We start from the raw sequence: 19,492 nt of genomic DNA, 5'->3' as shown, positions 1-19,492 counted from the left end.
GGGTGTATCTTGATATCTTTGTTAAAGGACTCAAGTTTCCAAAGATAAAGAGAGATTAAAACTGGTTTATATATAAGGGTAGTATTGATTAGGGAAAGAGGATTACCTTGAAGCTTATATCTATATGTACACTTAAAAAAATAGAAAAGCAAAAGAAAAAGACAGGTATATGTATGAAAAAAGCTCAAATTAAAAGGTTATTATGGAATATGTTGTATTAAACCTCTAGTGATGGTTAGGAGGTTAAAATTTAAAAAGAACAAGAATAATGAGAACGAATTAAAAATGAAAGTTGTATCTATGAAATATACAGATTTTAGGGTAATACCAGGAGCTTAATATCTTTTTTCCCCCTGATATTGGAGCTTTTCCAGTTTTATGGGGACCCTGTGGTGTTGTCCTCTTGTTTTTTTGGCTGGCTTTCTGGAGGAGGGGCCTGCCATGTTGTTTTTTAGTCAGTCTTGCTTGGATTGAGTCCTCCTCCTCCCTATTAAGGGGCTGGACAATGTGGAAACTGGTTTTTCAGGCTTTTGTTCTCTGGAGGTTTTTGTTCTTTGGCAGCTTTTTGCAGCTTTTCGGAGGTTTAATGGAAAGCAAACTGCACCTAGACCTTCATCTCAGGCTGTTCCTAGAAACCGCCAGTTAGTGCCCTCATGGAGCACTGTAAGGCACGAGTGGAGCACACAGTTCAGACCCCAGATGCAGAGTGCTCACAGAGTGCAAAAGACTGGTTCTAGAGAGTGCTGGCTGGCATCCACACCAGACTCCCTTACATGTGCAGGCGGGAGTGTGCCTATCCCAGCACTGGTGCAAGCAGAGGAAAGCCAGGCACTCAGGGACCACGGCCTGGAGGCTTTGCTGCACTCTCTCTGGCATGGGTGGTCACTGGCGTTGGCTGTCCTGGGTCCAAGGGCTTAGTCCCGTGCCCATAACCACTTAATTCCACCAGTTGGCCCTTAAGATCTTTTGCTCTTTTTGAGTTCTTTTAACCAGACTCCAAGATAATGTTGGTCCCCAATCACAGGGCACTTTCATATTGGGGTATTACTTTCCAATGGGTCAGTTCTGGTGGCTCCCTCCCCCTTCTGTTTTTCCTCCAATATCAGTCAAATTATTTCCACTCTGCTTTACCTCTCCACTGGTGTCTTCTGCCCCTGTAGAGATCCAGAAGTGTTTAGCCCTACATCTCATGGTTTCTTGGGTGGTTTCATGGGAGTTCAGAGTGTCTGGTAGACAATTAGCCCAATTTAGGGGACCAGTTGAAATAAGGTCTCCTACATCTCTGCCATCCTGCGCCTCCTTACTGGTGAATGTATTTCTTTATTTTTCTCTTTTTAGTAACTTTCTCTTTTTACCAATAAAACATTAATAAAATTTATTAGTGAGTGCTTATTGCTAGAATTTATTACCAGATGCAGACCAAATGTTAGATAAATAAGAGATGAGAAATGAGTCAGATGGCAAAACATAAAACTATAATCCTCAGTTTTAAAATGTTGACATTATATGCAAGTGCTTATTTCTTTCAAGTTATGATTTAGAAAGGAACAGGAGACTCTTATCATTATCCTAAAAATTAAAACAAACCAGATAAACTATACATTCATTGCTTTTGTTATGTTTGTTTTTGTTCATTTTTTTTTTTAAACATCAGTGGAATGAACTAGAATTAAATTCAAAAAGCAATGAGTCTTTGGGAAAGGGGAAACCTGCAGCTGTGTTATGTGGTGAGTAACTGAAATTTAAAACAGTACGATTTACAAGAGCATCAAAACACATGAAATACTTTGGGAAAACATGTAACAAAATATCTGTAAAACGTATGTGTTACAAGCTGTAAAACTGTGATGTGAAAAAAAAATTGTGATGTGGGAAATCAAGAAAATACAAATAGATGGTGAAGTATACCTTGCTCATGTATAATAAAGATATATATATTTTTTAATTACACGTTGTTCTATAAATTCAATGCAGGTTCAATCAAAATCCCAGCAAGATTTCTGTAGAAATTTGCAAAATGATGCTAAGATTTATATCACAAAAAAAGGACTTAGAATAACAACAAACTAATTTTGAAAATGAGAAGTAAAATTAAAGAACTAATACTGCTTGATTTCAAGACTTCTTATAAAAGTAGATTATTCCACATAACACAACACAAGTGAATACAGAGATCAATAAATGACATGTGGAGTTAAGAAATAAAACCACCTATTTGTGGTCAGTTAAAGGTTAATGGAGAAAGGGTAATCTTTTGAACACATGGAGTTGATACACTAAGTTATCAATACCTACACAAAGAGAAAAAAAGCTAAAGCACCTCTTATATCACATCACATATAAAAAATGAACATTGTATGATTACACACTTAAGACCATAAAATTCCTAGAAGGAAATCATTATGATCTTGAGTCAGGCAAATATTTCTTAGGATATAAAGTAGTCCTAATAATATAATTTATTAAAAATCCATAAATGGACTTTTGTCAAAATTAAAATTTGTTATTCAAAAGATGTTGTTAAGAGATTGAAAAGGCCAAACATAGAAAGAAAATTTCCAAAATATATGTCTGATAAAAGAATTGTGTCAGAATATAAATTGAACAGTCAAGATTCAGTAACAAGGACAAAATTAGTTTAAAAATGAACAAGAGGGGCACCTGGGTGGCTCAGTGTGTTAAAGTCTCTGCCTTTAGCTCGAGTTATGATCTCAGGGTCCTGGGATCAAGCCCCATATCGGGCTCTCTGCTCAACAGGGAGCTTGCTTCCCAACGCCCCCTGCCTGCCTCTCTGCCTACTTGTGACCTCTGTCTATAAATAAGTAAACAAAATCTTAAAAAATAAATAAATTAAATAAAATAAGATAAAATAAAAATGAACAAGAGATTTGAGCCTTACTAAAGGTATCAGATTTCATATACCCATGAGGGCAAATGGTTTCATTAACAGATGTTTGACATGATTGGTAATTAAAGAAATACAAGTTAGTTTTTGCATTAATTAAGGCAAATCCATACAGAAGAAATATAATATGCAGTAATGTGCTATGTATAATACACAATTAATGTATAGAACAATTCCTCAATTCATAATGAGGTACTATTTTTTTAATTAATTTATTTATTTTCAGCATAACATTATTCATTATTTTTTCACCACACCCTGTGCTCCATGCAATCCGTGCCCTCTATAATACCCACCACCTGGTACCCCAACCTCCCACCCCTCTCCCCCGCCACTTCAAACCCCTCAGATTATTTTTCAGAGTCCATAGTCTCTCATGATTCACCTCCCCTTCCAATTTCCCCCAACTCCCTTCTCCTCTCTAACTCCCCATGTCCTCCATGCTATTTGTTATGCTCCACAAATAAGTGAAACCATATGATAGTTGACTCTCTCTTCTTGACTTATTTCACTCAGCATAATCTCTTCGAGTCCCGTTCATGTTGCTACAAAAGTTGGGTATTCATCCTTTCTGATGGAGGCATAATACTCCATAGTGTATATGGACCACATTTTCCTTATCCATTAGTCCATTAAAGGGCATCTTGGTTCTTTCCATAGTTTGGCAACAGTGGCCATTGCTGCTATAAACACTGGAGTACAGATGGCCCTCATAATGAGGTACTATCACATTTGGACTAGAATGTCAAAAAAGAAACAAGACAAAACCAAAAATTGGCATTGGTATTAACATGCCATGTGCTAACAACAATATGGAGCCATTTGAAATTTTTGACATTTCGTATGAACATATAAAATAACCACTTTGGAAAAAAAATGGTTTTGCCTTAAATATATGTTTATATTTATATTTATATTTATCATACCATCCAGCAAATCCATACCTAGATATTGCCTAAAAGAAATGAAAACTGATGGTTTCCCAAAGACCTTTATACAAATGTTTACCACATCTTTATTAATCTTCACCAAAAGAACCAAATTAATTTAAATATCTATTGTGAATAAACCATCAGGAAACTGTAAAATATCTCTATAAAAAGCAATACTATTAAGCAGTTAAAAAGACCAAATTTCTAATAAATGCACCAACACAGACAAGTTTCAAAAGTATTCTACTAGGGGCACCTGGTTGACTTAGTGGGTTAGGCCTCTGCCTTTGGCTCAGGTCATGATTTCAGGGTCCTGGGATCAAGTCCCGCATCAGGCTCTCTGCTTAACAGGGAGCCTGCTTCCCTCTCTCTCTGCCTCTCGGCCTACCTGTGGTCTCTGTCTGTCAAATAAATAAAATCTTTTAAAAAAAAAGTGTTCTACTAAATGAAAAACGCCAGCTACAAATTCCTACGTGTTGTGCCATCAGTTTCTCTGACATTCTAGAAAAGACAAAACTATAGAGACAGAAATCAGAAATACCTGTAAGGTATTCTTATGTGTCTGGATATTTCATATGTCATATGAAATGAGTAAAGGGATGGCACATTGACAAATAAAAATTAAACCATCGGCCTTAAAAAAAAAACAAACCTACTTATATTTAATCATGTAAAGAAATTTTAATAGACAAATTTTAAGAAAATCATTGATGAATCCTTAAATACTATATCAAAAAATCAAAAACTAATGATATACTATATGCTGGCCATTTGAAAATCTTAATAAAAAAGTAAATAATGCCACAGTAAAAATAAATAAGTAAATAATTAAAAATTTTTAAAAAACATTGAATTTAACCTTTGTCTTTGCTGAGAACTGCTCATTAAGAATGAACACTTCTAGGGTGCCTGGGTGGCTCAGTGGATTAAGCCTCTGCCTTCAGCTCAGGTCACAGCCTCAGGGTCCTGGGATCCAGACCTGCTTCGGGCTCTCTGCTCAGCAGGGTACCTGCTTCCTCCTCTCTCTCTCTCTGCCTGCCTCTCTGCCTACTTGTGGTCTCTGTCTGTCAAATAAATAAATAAAATATTAAAAAAAAAAAAGAAGAAGAAGAAGAATGAACACTTCTGACAATTCTTAAACGTTCTTCTTTTATTTTTTATAATTCATCTATATAACTATACCAGTTTATAACAATACTTTGGCAGTTATTTAGTAATTCCATTAGTAGGTATTTACTCAAAAAAATATGAAATCACTAATTAGGAAAGATATATGTACCTCTATGTTTATTTACAATAGCCAGTTATGGAAGCAACCTAGTGTTCATCCATAGATGAAGAGATAAAGAACAAGTGAGATATATATATATATATATATATATATAAAATTTTATTATTATGTTCTTACACAGCTATAAAAAAGAGTCAGATCTTGCCATTTACAACATGAATGGATCTAAAGAACATAATGTTAAGTGAAATAAGTCAGAAAAAGACAAAAGCTATTTGTCTATACTATACTAGAGACAAACCAAAAAACAGACTCTTTTTTTTTTTTTTAAGATTTCATTTATTTATTTGACAGACAGAGATCACAAGTAGGCAGAGAGGCAGGCGGGGTAGTTGTGGGGGAGAGGCAGGCTCCCTGCTGAGCAGAGAGCCCTATGAGGGGCTCAATCTTACGACCATGGGATCATGATCTGAGCTGAAGGCAGAGACTTTAATCCACTGAGCCACTCAGGAGCCCCCCAGAAAGAGATTCTTAAATATAGAGAACAAACTGATGATTAAAATAGGGGAGATTGGGGGTTGGGTGAAATTGGTGAAGGGAATTAAAGAGTACACTTATAATGATGAACACTGAGTAATGTGTAGCATTGTTGAATCACTATATTGTACATCTGAAACTAAGATAAGACTGTATATTACCTGTAATGGAATTAAAACTAAAAATTAATAAAATATGAAAATTAAATTAAAAATAAAATAAAAATTTACAAATTAGCTGATTAGCTTAAAATATTTTAACAATTTTAATTTGCAATTCACTTTAAAAATACAAATGCATTAGAAAGAATTGGCATTAATGTTACAAATAATGTCATTGGTAATAGAGGATTATATAATATCAAAAAAGAAAAGTATTCTGGACTGTGGTTGGTTTTGTAGAGTAATAAGAAGTATACTGTCAAAATTTTATTTATATCTTATTTCCAGTAGAGGCTTTTTTAGATTTTAAAGGTATTTTCATTGAAAAACGCTTGCCATATTATTGCATATTTTATGCATTCTCATTCTTTCAAAAAAAAAAAAGAAAGCATGTATTTTATTGCTTCTATTTATTTTTCTGTCAAGAATGTAGTATAATTTGAAACATTGCAAACATGAGACACGTACTTATTGATTAAATAGATTGAATATGATCCTTAGGAATTTTTTCTAAATATGACTTTACATTTACTTGACCGAAGTATTATATCATAAAATCAATGGCATGCTACAGCCAGCTCATCCTGGCTCACAAGAGCCAATCATCATTTTTCACTAATTTTGCTTACTGGTTGTTAAACACAGCCATTATTTAAGATTAATTACATAAATTTACTATTAACCAGATAACATTTAAAAGTGAAATACCTTCTCAAAGCTCAAATTCCTAAATGTTTTCTGTTTTCTGTTTGTATTATTTTTGTTTCCAACTATTTACATCTACTGTATATGCACAGGGAACTAACACACACTAGTTAGTTGATCAACCATTGTGTAACCATTCCTCTCCACTTGCGTGTTCACAGTGCTCTGTTCATAGCAGGAAATTGACTATGGTGAGAATATTCACATTGCAAAAAGAGGAAAATCCACGTTTTTCCTTTTTTTTTTTTTTTTAAGATTTTATTTATTTATTTGACAGAGACCACAAGTAGGCAGAGAGGCAGGCAGAGAGGCAGGCACAGAGAGGGAGAAGCAGGCTCTCTGCTAAACAGAGAGACTGATGTGGGGCTCCATCCCATGGCCCTGAGATCATGACCTGAGTGAGCTGAAGGCAGAGGCTTAACTCACTGAGCTACCCAGCATTCCAGCCTTTTTTTTTTTAAACAGTTGTTAAACATGTACCAGAACACAACTACTTGAAACTTAGCTTTTAGCTACCTACTGTGTTACAAGCACAGGTACTAAAAATGTAAAGGTGAATAAGTAAAGCACATTTCCTGTTCTAAAGAAAATGACAGAATAAAAAGAATATAGGAATTTACTGCAGGCTTGTGGGCAACAGACTCTTCTAGACGGTGGGGCATATCACATAAAGGAGATGATTTTAGAGTTGGACTTTGATGAATAAGTAGAAATTCATCAAGTAGATATGGTAGGTAACATTATTCCAGTTATGGGAGAAAAGCCTAATCAAAGGAAAGGGACATAAGAGAAAAAAATATATTTTATTAGAAACCTTAATATTTCAAGATCTCAGGGGCGTCTGGGTGGCTCATTGGATTAAATCCTCTACTTTAAGCTCAGGTCATGGTCTCAGGGTCCTGGAATCGAGACCCACATTAGGCTCTCTGCTCAACGGGGAGCCTGATTGTCCCTTTCTCTGCATGCCTCTTTGCCTACTTGTGGTCTCTCTCTCTGTCAAATAAATAAATAAAATCTTTTAAAAAAATTTCTAGATCTCCAAAATAAAAGGTATGTTATCTCCATTTGTCTCTCTCGTAACAACAGTTTTGATGGCATTTAGGGATCATGCAGACAATACAAAGTAATTTCATTTAAGATTAATTACAACTACAAAATCACTTTTTTTTTTTTCAGATGGGTAACATATATTCCAGGAATTAGAACTCTTTGTCTTTCATGGTCATTATTCAACCTATAACAGGCATAATGTACATTGCCATGATATTGAAACTATACTAGTGGGAAAAATTACAAAGAGAAAGTTTATAAAGTGGGAAAAGAAAAAGGACAAAATCAGAACCCTGGTAGGAGAAGGAGGAGGAGGAGAAGAAGGAGGAGGAGGGAGGGGGAGGAGGAAGAAGAAGAAAAGAAAAAAACTGGTGGTGGTAAACTTAAAACTGAATGTTGAAAATACAAAAAGACTTAAATGTGATTAGGTCAATTCTAAGGTTCAGTCTAACCTAGAACTGAGTTTTGCACACACTGGCTATTGGAAAATTGTGACTGTCTTCCATGGAGCTAAATATTAATGCTAAATAAAATGTTAAAATCAATTTTTAAATTTATGAAGTAGTTCACAAACTTGAAGTATTACAATTAATAACATCAGGGGATCCCTCCTCATGCTAATCATGCTTACTAAATATCTGTTAAATTCAATTGTCTTTTAACTGCTGAAGAGGTGAATGTATAATATGTCAACATATGATAAATTAAATAGGAAAATGACACAATCTCTTAAATTATTATTGAAGGACTGTACACTATTTCAATTGTAGTTTGTTATGAAAAACCTATGTAAACACAATTTAGTTAAGGCTCTCTTTAAAGATCAGGATTTTCCCAGCTTTCATTCCTAATTCTATAGTTCTGTCATTTTTCAAGATAAACAACTATTTTGCTTATATCATCTTGTTTCCTTTGTGCCCCCACTTTGTAGAAATGTGCTTAAACAGTGGATAAATCTGCATGCATTTGAACATGGCTGTATTCGTCCTAAATTTAACTCTTGCATACTTTTCAAAGTGCTCTCTGTGCTCTGATATTTTGAAGTTTGATTTTAAAAGAAAGTTGTTGAATCACTAAACATTATATTGAACACTAATGATGTACTATATGTTGACTACATGAATTTAAATTTTAAAAAAAGAAAAAATAAAAGTCGAAATTTACTTGAATTAATCCATTTTTAATTATTTTTTATTTGAGATTTTTATTTTTCTTAGTCTTAGCTTTCAACCTCTCAAACTGAGGAATCCAGTTCTCGTTAGTGTACCCTAATGAGAGATAATTGGATCCTTTAGTTATTAAAAACTCAATTGAATGGTCTTTAAAATTGAATTTATACAAAATAAATTTTCCTTTATTTTGGAACATAATGGAATCTTTTATTTTATCCGAATTAAGGCCATATTTTAAAATTTGTTTATATTACTTTTATTAATAATAGGAAGAATCATGCTGGTATGTATGCATGTATGTATGTATTTATTAATTACCAAAAATGGGTTCAATTCTCAAAAATGAGTCCTAAGCAGGGGTCAAAATGAACACAATAAAAAGAGCTACCAGTGGTATGAATCACTCAGGAGAAACATGAAAATATGAGCCAACTCCATGGTCTCAAGTAAGAGGAAAATTAGAAACATACAGTACCACTGAAAAGGTTGGTGATGAAGGTTAGAAAATCCCTGGAAGTTTCCAGAAATTGTCATATTTGTCTGCAGTATGACAGTGGATAATCCACAGAAAAAGGCACTTTAGCAAAACCCAATACTGGACATCTTTGTAGCCCACATACCTGTCTGTAGCTATCACCTGAGAATAATGGCTTGTCTTTAAATTTCATGTTTCAGACCTCACAATAATGGCTGTCAGTGTCCTGTTATGGTAAGAACCCTTCTGGCAAACAAGATTGCAACATATAGTTTTAAGTCTTTTAAAACATGAAGTACATAGAATAACTGATAGTATTAACATACATATTTTGATGATTTGAGATATGATGACTAAAGGTGTTTAATTCAGTCATAACAGTGAGTTAATGTTTCTCTTTTAATTAATCTCGACAAAATTTTGTACTGTTTGTATCACAGAATAAGTATAATTATGACATAGTTCAAGAGCCATAAGACTAATTGTTTGTACTTTTAAGAGTTCTATCATATTTTTATATTACACAATTTTTCCTCCTCTGGTAAGGACGGGGGCTGTCCCTCTCTAGCTGTTTCCATGAGAACTCTTATTTCTTGACTCATAAGTTCTTTCTGGATTCTTTTCTTTGTTGTTTTTTGTCTACATTAGTTAAGTATAATTTTCAAAGATCACTGCATTTAACATAATCTAGTTATTAGAAGCCATAAGATATGGATCAATAATTTCCCATAGCTCAAGGTCATATTTTTTTTTTCAGTAAAAGCATGGCTTGATCAGTTTTAGATAAGAAAACAAAACTTATATTGTTAATGAAATAAAATAAATAAATAAACCACACAAGAATATTAACTCTTTTCTTTAGAACCCTCAGAAAAATTATTTCCTGGGGCTCCTGGGTGGCTCAGTCAGTTAAGTATCTAACTCTTGATTTCAGCTCAGGTCATGATCTCAGGATTGTGAGATGGAGCCCCCCCAGCCTGCCCAGCCCTGAGCCCCATGATCTATACTCAGCATTGCATCTGCTTGTATTTCTCCCTCTACTCCTCCCACATGCTCTCTCTCTCAAATAAATAAACAAAATATTTTTTTAAAAATAAGGAATAATTATTTCCATTCTCTTGCCAAAATCACCTATAGTTTTTACTAATAAAATGAATAGAAGAAATCTAAATTTTCCATGTTCTTTTTCAAGCTCTTTCTCTCTCTCTCTCTGTCTCTCTCTCTCTCTCTATGTGTGTGTATATATATATATACACACACACACACACACATATATGAAAACCATCTCCTTCCTCCAACTTATTGTTGGGCTCACTTCCGGGAATAGTATTTAGAAAGAGATTGTATTATACAAAAAAATTGAATTGTAAGTACAGCGGACCCTTAAACAATACCAATTTGAACTGTGTGAATCCTCTTATGCATGGATATTTTTCTTCAATAAGTACAGTACAGTCCTTTCAATATATTTTCTCCTCCTTATGATTTTCTTAACATTTTCTTTTGTTGACCTTAATTTATACTATACAATATATAGTACATATAACATACAAAATATGTGTTAATTGATTATAGTATTGGTAAGTCTTCCAACCAGTTGTAGGTCATTAGTACGTAAGATTTGGGGAGGCCCAAAATTATTTTGAACTGCATGGGGATTGATGTCGCTAACCCACATGTTCAAGGGTGAACTGTAGTCTGTGATCACACAGTGAGGCTGGTAATTTGTTACCAAATATTTCTGGGACCACACTTAAAGACCTGCAACAAATCTAAAACCTGGGTGAGAATGAATGCCTTTGTGATATAGCATATGTACGCGTTATAACCATTGGTTCCTCTTTTTGGGTTCTGAATCACTAATCCAAATCTCAAGACCAACCAAATAATTTTAGATGTCTTATTGATGCAATCTTTATCTTTACTGCTGTTTTAAAAGTATAATTTTCTAATATACCATTGATTTACCTTGAGTGACCAAATATCCAAAGGAACATATAAAAGTTTAAAACAAAGAAAAACTATAGTACATTAATAAGGAAAACAGATTCTCTTTGAATGGATAAACACAGAATTCATCACAACTGAAAATAAATATTTACTTCATTTTAATATTTATTCTGGAAATACAACTTCCAATTTTAAACCATTTTTAAGATTGTCCAATTCATAAACTTGAAGCAATGCAATTAATTGCAGTTGTTCCTTCTATCTATTATTTATCCTAACTCCAGAATATGCAATCAAAAGCTTTGTAGTGCTGTAGAAACAATGGTAATCTGGTGTTAGAAGTCCTGATTTCAAAACATGACTTTGACTCTCAGATGACCTTGAAAAATATAAATATAAATATAAAATATAAATATAAAATATATCACTAATTATCTCTTTAGTCTCATTTCAAAGAACTATCTAAATTTTAAAGTAGATAATGTATGTGAAACTACTTTATAACAATAGAATATGTAAAAAATAGAATACATTTTTAAAATTTATATGGTGAGTAACTAGAAGAAATGAAAATGAATAGCCAATTAATTTTCAATAAGTATTCAAACAGGGTAAAATCTTCAGATTGTTTTAGGGTTTTATGTCGCGATAAGGATACAGGAATTGCACATGATGTAGGATGAATTCAATAAAATAGGTAATCCTTGCAAGAGCCATGTGGTGTTGGTCCCATTTGACCTTCATCTGCTAAAAATAAAACGTAATTTCCTTAAATCTGGCCCAATCTTCCAGAGAGTCAGAATGAGTAAAATACTTTCTCAAAGCAAGTTCTTCATACTTGAAAGGTAAATTGCCTCTCCTAAGGCACAAGGAAGAACTAATATATCCTAGAAAAGGTAATTTCTCAGGGAGTCTCTTCCAGAAGAGTTGGCTAAGCAATAGAATATTTTATAGACCCAATCTCTTCATGAAATCAAGTTCAATAAAGACAAAATTTGCACTATGTTTTCTTCCAAAGCCCTTGGAAATCTGTGTTTCAGGGTAATAGTAAAAACATTTATAAATTGACTATTTGACAGCACTCTATGTTCAAGACACAGTACTAATCATAGTTGATGATACAAAGTTGAATCACACAGGAATGTTGTCCTCAAATGCCTTATAAGTTGTAATATCAATGTTGGGCCACCCCAACGGGGTATAGGCTATATGCACCTGACATACACATTGCATATCAAAAATAATCAGAGTTTCTTTCCCATGACATGCTAACAGTCATTGTGTGATGCAGGTTGTTTTCCATTCTTTTTCCATATTTATTTTTTACCTTGCAATCTGCTATTTAACTTCTTGATAATAGTCTTAAGTTTTACCCAAATACACTGAATTAAATAATAAATTATGATAAAATAAAACTTTCCTATATATGATAATAATATATATATATTTATACACACACATACACATATACATATGCATGTGTTTATATATAGACATGCATAAACCAGTTATTTTTTATATGCAATGTATTTATATATACACATGTATATGTATACATAGATATATAAACACACACATGGTGTTATGGATGTGTGTTCTTTCACATTCACAGAAAGAACTTTCTATTTTTTTTTTTTTTAAGATTTTATTTAGTTATTTGACAGAGAGAGATCACAAGCAGGCAGAGAGGCAGGCAGAGAGAGAGGAGGAAGCAGGCTCCATGCTGAGCAGAGAGCCCAATGCAGGGCTCCAACCCAGGACTCCGAGACCACGACCTGAGCAGAAGGCAGCAGCTTAACCCACTGAGCCACCCAGGAGCCCCAGAACTTTCTTTTTTTAGAGAAAAATTCAATGGATAATTTCTGGAAATATACATTATCCTACTTAGTGGTTTAGAAGGCCCATTAAAGATACATACTAACAATACTTGTGAAAGGTGATGACATATCTTAATAAACAAATAAATTTAAATTAGATTAAATTAGAATTTTCTAATTCTAATTCTAATTCTAATTTAGAAAATTAGAATTTTCTAATTTTAATTACTAAGGTACTGCACATGACCTATATTTGTATCATGACTTCATGCAAAGTGCATACACTTGGTGTGCATTCATATGCACACATACAGCTCATAAAAGGAGACTAGTTAGATAAAATTTAAATTGTACTTACACAATATATAAAAATTGTATCTGATACATAATTCTTACAATACCATATTCTGTAATACATTGTGTTCTCATTCTTGTATAACTTTTCAAAATCTTTAAGTTTAATTCCCACCTGATCTACACCATTTACTGGCCTCTGCATTTAGGTTCAATATTGGATTGTCTGACCTAATATTCTATTACACTTGTGGCATCATGAGAGATTGGCTTTATGATTAATATGAGTAATATTATTATGATTAATAAAATCATGATAGGTCACTTCTATTGTTACTGACTTCAAGTGTTTAAAGCTTCAGTGTATATCATATACACTGTTATTTTATTCCCTAATAGATGTTCTCTCCTCTTCTTTCTGGTACAAAAGTGTTTAGCTGGGCAAAGACCAGCACTGCCTGTCCTGCTTCCAATTCCAGCTATGTATTTTCATGAGACTAATTCTACCTGCGTTGGAGTGCCATGGACAATGTCCTGATTGATTTCTTAGAGGAAACCTTAGTTTCTCTCTTCAGCCTTTCCTCTAAAAGGAATGAGAACCTAATGCAGAATCGTAATGGCTCATACAGAGAAGAAAAACAACTGAAGAATCGAAGAGAACAAATATTGTCATATCTTGGATCTTTAGAGGACCTTGTAGAGCTGAATCATTATTCCCTCTCTTCCTTCTATCTCCAGACTGATAACAATGAAACATACATACTTGAAAAAATAAATTATTTTGCTTGAAGTTATACATATATCTGAATTTATATCCCAAATAATAAATGACACCTTATCTTTTATTACTCTTCTATTAAGTATTAAAACACATGTTAAGCTAAATTATAGTCAAGTACCATAGAAGAATAAAAACAGGCTTTTGAAGCTTCTGGAACCAATGATCAATTTAGAAGAAACACTGGGGACAGAAGAACTTGTTAAAACAACTCTATGTATTCAGGAAAATCCAGTTTTGAAACTTCACAAGATAAATTACCCAGTTTAGTGAAAAGAAAAATAGTAAGAATGAAAAAAGTATGTGTGTGTGGGAAGGCATTATAGCTATAAAAATTGAAAGATATCTATCAACCACATGTAGTAACTGGATTTTGTTTGAGTCTCTATTTCAGCAAATCATCTCTGAATTTTGTATAATAGGAGAAATTTAAATAATGATTAGACGCATGCAGTATTAAGTAATCACTATTTTCAGTTACAAATCATAGAGTATCGTAACTTTTTAAAAAGGCAATATGTTTTTGAGATATAGTAAAATATTAGGATGAAAGCATATGCTCTGTGTAATGCCTCAAAATAATACAGATGAGGCTGAGGGAGAGGTTTAGTGGAGATAGAGATGAAACAACATTGGTCAAGAAATAAGAAATATGACAGCTGAATGATGGTGCAACAAGGGATTGCTTATACTTTTATTTCTACTTTTGGAGTTTTTAAAATTTACCCATATTAAAAGTTTTAAAATAACATAGAGTATATGCTTTAGAATAACATACATGATTTTTACTCTTATGTCAGCATCTTAGAGGCTGTGTGCCCTTGACAAATTGATTATCCCTTCATTTTTTATTAGACAACGGTGAAGTAGGAGTAATAGTACTCCCACTATATAATTGTTACTAAGATTAAAGTAGCTCTTGTTTGTAAAACACTTAGTATGTTAAGAATCAGTAAATGCTGACTACTATTTGCATGTACTCAGTGTCACTCACAGGCATTTTGGGAGCTAGTTTCAGCAGCTAAAAAATATTTATCATATTTACTGTGTATATGTGGACAAATTGGTTGGAACTCAAAAAAATTATTTTGGGGGACTTAGTCTATTTATATCTTGAAATTTTCTAGAATTGCAGTGACTAGAAATGAATACTTCATATTTTCCCACATAAATTAAAACATTGATGAATTGAAGCTTCTACAATTATCCCAAGGCAAATATAAATAAGTCCTTTAGCAGAAGAATTATTTTAAACTTAAATGATGATTGAATAAAACTCACATTGATGTGAATGTTTTAACAGGAGAGGGATGAAAATAAATTTGCATCCATATATGTCTGGAGGATTTATGGAAAATTAATGTACCTGATATTCATTCTCTCTATCCCTATCTCTACTTTTATCTTTGGAACATAGGATCAACAGGTTCTATAAATCATCCACATGAAAGAATTAAACATGTAATAGGCCTATTGAAAATATGCGTATTGATGTAATTTTGTAAATTCACGTTAAATTATCATATTTGAATAAATTTGGTTGTTGTTGTTGTTGTTGTTGTTGTTGTTTTGTCAGTGTAAAAAAGCAATGACAAGTTTTGTTTCCTCCTCTCATTAAGTAAGCACCTTTTGGTGGCCAGCTTTATGAATAGTATTATAAATGCAAGACTTCAAATAAACTATTTTCAGCAGGACGGGACAATTTTCAACTTCTATGTTCTATAATTTCTCAGCAGAATTTAATTCTGAAAATCTTTCTAAAGCATATTTTTCTCTTGACTTCTATGTGATCACTTAGTCCTTTTCTTCCATCTAACTTGCCATTTTTCCTCATGCTACTTCTTTGCTATTTTCTTTTTCTGCTACCACCTGTAAATGATGGTACCATTTCCTGCAGGATACAATACTTGGTGTGCTTCTGTTCCTTTTCCAGAACTGCAACCCAGGCAATCTAATTACAGTCTATAAATTTAACTAGCATCCAATCACATATGGCAGTGACTCCACATCCTCATCTTCTGTCAGGACTATATTCTAATATTCACAATTATATATTCAAGTATTGGTCTATCAAATTAATTACTAATTCTCTTAAATCTTGCAATTTCACCTTGATTTCTCCATCTGTGTAAATAGCCCCTTCTTGCAGTTGTCCAAGGAAGAGGATGACAATATAAACATTCTTGACTTATAGCCTCCATTATTTATGATGTCTGAGACCTACTGGATCATAATTTTATACACATCTCATACTGTTAGGTCCCCCAATACTGGGTCCATGATTAAAGGAGTGAGACTGATGTAAAGCGAAGGTCAAACAAAGCTTTATTTCAAGCCAGGCATCAAGAATCAGACTGACCAGCCAGGGCCGCTCCTCTTATAGAGAGGGCGACCCTTCTCTGTTTCACAGACTAGCTTTTAAGGGCAAAGGCCATGCGATTGGGCCTGGCCATGCACAGGTAGCCAATGAAATTGTAACACACAGAGAAAGCTGCACAGTGATGCTAGGTGATCAATTGAATTATAATTTACCCTATAGTAGACATTTGACCTAGCCTATCACACCTTGGTTAGAATTGGCACCCAAAAGGATCCCAAAGGACAGGGCCCATACTCCTTGGTAGCTAGAGAGACAGTATGCAACCCCCCACTGATTGGATGTCTCCACTTGGCCTGACCCGTCCTTGTATCTGGGTTTTGTTACCTGGGACTGGTTTCCAGGACTTGTTTTTAAGTAAGTCCCCTGGGGGAAGGGGGGCAGGGACAGTTTAAGGGTTAAACAACAAGGTTATTGTTTAACCTTAATGGAAGCCTCTGGCTAAATAGGTCCTTACAACACTGATCTCTTTTCTGTGGTATGGTCTTCATTCCAGGCCTACAAACCTTCTTGATTGGATATAATATCTTCACAACTGTCTCTCTGAAGTATTTCTTACCCCTTCCCAACCTGCTCATTGATGCTGAGTGGTTTCTCATAAATATACTTCTGTCCCTTTTCTGTCTTAATATTTTCTTGGCCTCCAATTTCAGAATAGAGTAAAAACTTCCCAAATTTATAATTAAGACCATATGCAATCAAATTTCTGAATTCCCTCCAATGTCAGTGAATCAGGACACATACCCCTGTATATTTCTCTAAAGGTACCCAGCTCCTTCAGATTCTGTGCCTTTGTTCACATTATTCAATTGCCTGGAATATTCTCTTTCTTCTCCTCTTTGAAAAAACTTACATTTTTACTGAGAAGCAGCTCCAACAACATTCCTTTTTTGGAGCATTTGCTCATTTGCACCAAATAACATAGGTTATTCCTGTTTTTCCTTCTCTAAAAATACCATCATAATGAGTAAAGGACAGGTGGCACTAGGTAGGGAGATATAGATGAGGGGCTCTGTGACCAAGCTAACAGAAATCCCAAGAATGTGGAGGTGTGAGGAAACTAAAGATAAGGGAACAAAGCAGACCATTCTGCCCTGGGCCTGCTCCCCCCCACCCCCCATGTCTTTTTTAATGATAATCATCCGTGTTGGTGATATCAATAGAGATGTTAAAAGGATTTAAGTTCCCTGATTAGCTTTCTATAAAAGACAAACCCTAAAGGCCCTCATTTGCAACGCTGTTGGGACCCCTCTCACCCTTGAGAGCTTTTTCTGTGTCTTTGCTTGATAAACTTCTATCACTTGGCTCACTTCCTTTGTCCAAAAGTTTCATTATTCACCCCATGAGACAAAAACCTTGCTCTCTGGCTTCAATAATGCACACCATGATTCATAATTACTGACTTTCTTCTGATTCCTCACACAAGACTATGAGCTCCTAGAAGTAAAATATTTATTCATCTCTAAATGCCATTTATCTTAAAAAGTCCTTGATTTAAAATAAGACCTTATTACATTTCTGGATCTAAAATCATAACAATATGGTTAGCGAAAGAGATATTCCCATTATTAGGATTATTTCAACTAGTGTTCAGAATTCTTATATGGTGTTTATATGCTGAAACAATAAGTTGTAGAAGTTATATTTAAATTTTTATATTCTTAGTCTGATAATAATTGATGAAGTTCTAGAACCTAGGTGAGGTTCGGTGGGCTGAGGTCTGGAGTCGATGACTGAGAAAGAATTCTTGAGACATCTTTGGTGCAAAATGGTGGTTTATTAAAGCATGAGACAGGACCCATGGGCAGGAAGAGCTGCTGCCCCGGGTTGTGAGGGTAGGCATGTTATATACCTTGCGGTTGGGGGGAGGTGGTGAAGGGATGGGAGGTTTCAACAGAGTTTTCACATGTTAAGGAGGGCCTACAAGATGCGGGGGGGGGGGTAGGGGGGAGGCCTTGCCCTTTTGGCCTGATCAATGTCGTCTTTAGGTCAGGCATTAACAACAAGATAGTTGGGAGATTCTTGGTGGGGCATTATGATCCTGCTGTCATTTACATTCCCTTCTACCTCAATCTCCTCCAGTTTATGGTGGGAGGGAGACATTAGGGCTTCAGGAACTGAGAGTTATTTGCCTTTGGAAATTTGTGCTATTGATAAGGTAACCTCCCTGTTTAGGTTTCTAGGATATCTGTAGAGCAAGGGAGATTCCTGTTCTGCAGGATTGCGATCCCTGCAAGTCAACTATTTATCATTTTATGGCAGTCAGGGGTGCCTGAGGAATGCCACACATAGGGAGGGGGGGCAGGTGGAGAGGGGGTGCAAGGTGCCAGCTTTTGCTTTGTCCTCAGTCAGCCTCCTGCTCCCTCATCAATAATTACTATCTTTTTTTTCTGAAAATGTTTGGACTAGTTATTTTCTCTTCTTGTTTTTGTGTTATTATTTATACAAATGGTAGCTCTTTAAATTGATTTTATTCTTAGATTAAAAACAAGGTCAAGTTATCTAATATTTGAAGTTTTCTTTGAATTGCAGGTTACTCACTTTCATATACTTTAACAATACAGAAAAGTTTAGGTATCAACTTTTTTTTTTTTTTAATTTGGGGCTAAGATTTTATACAAAATGTCAGTCTTAGCAAATTTGAATTTCTTTTGGTAACTATGGCTTGTCATATATATATGTGTGTGCGTGTATATTTTTTTTAATTAATTAATTAATTAATTTAGTCTGATTCAGTCCTCCTACTATGATAGAAGAAGAACTTGTCATTTCAAAACACTTTCATTTCTTCAAAGACTAGATTGACCTAATGGTAGAAGCTCAGACAACTTTTTATAAAGTTTAGTTCAAACTTTATTTATTTTACAAAGTTATTTTCAATTCATGAAGGCTTTTACTGGAAATAAAACCACTAGAAAACACATGAAGGGAGGGAAAACTGAATGGGAAGAAACCAAAGAAGAACACAAACCATGAGAGACTCTTAGCTCTGGAAAACAAACTGAGGGTTGTTAAAAGGGAGGTGGGGGGGGAGGGGGTAACTGGGTGATGGAATTAAGGAGGGCAGATGATGTGATGAGCACTGGGTGTTATATGCGACTGATGAAT

This window comes from Mustela erminea, chromosome 2, assembly GCF_009829155.1.
Source record: "Mustela erminea isolate mMusErm1 chromosome 2, mMusErm1.Pri, whole genome shotgun sequence".
NCBI lineage: Eukaryota > Metazoa > Chordata > Mammalia > Carnivora > Mustelidae > Mustela > Mustela erminea.
Note: the sequence above shows the minus strand (reverse complement) of the source record.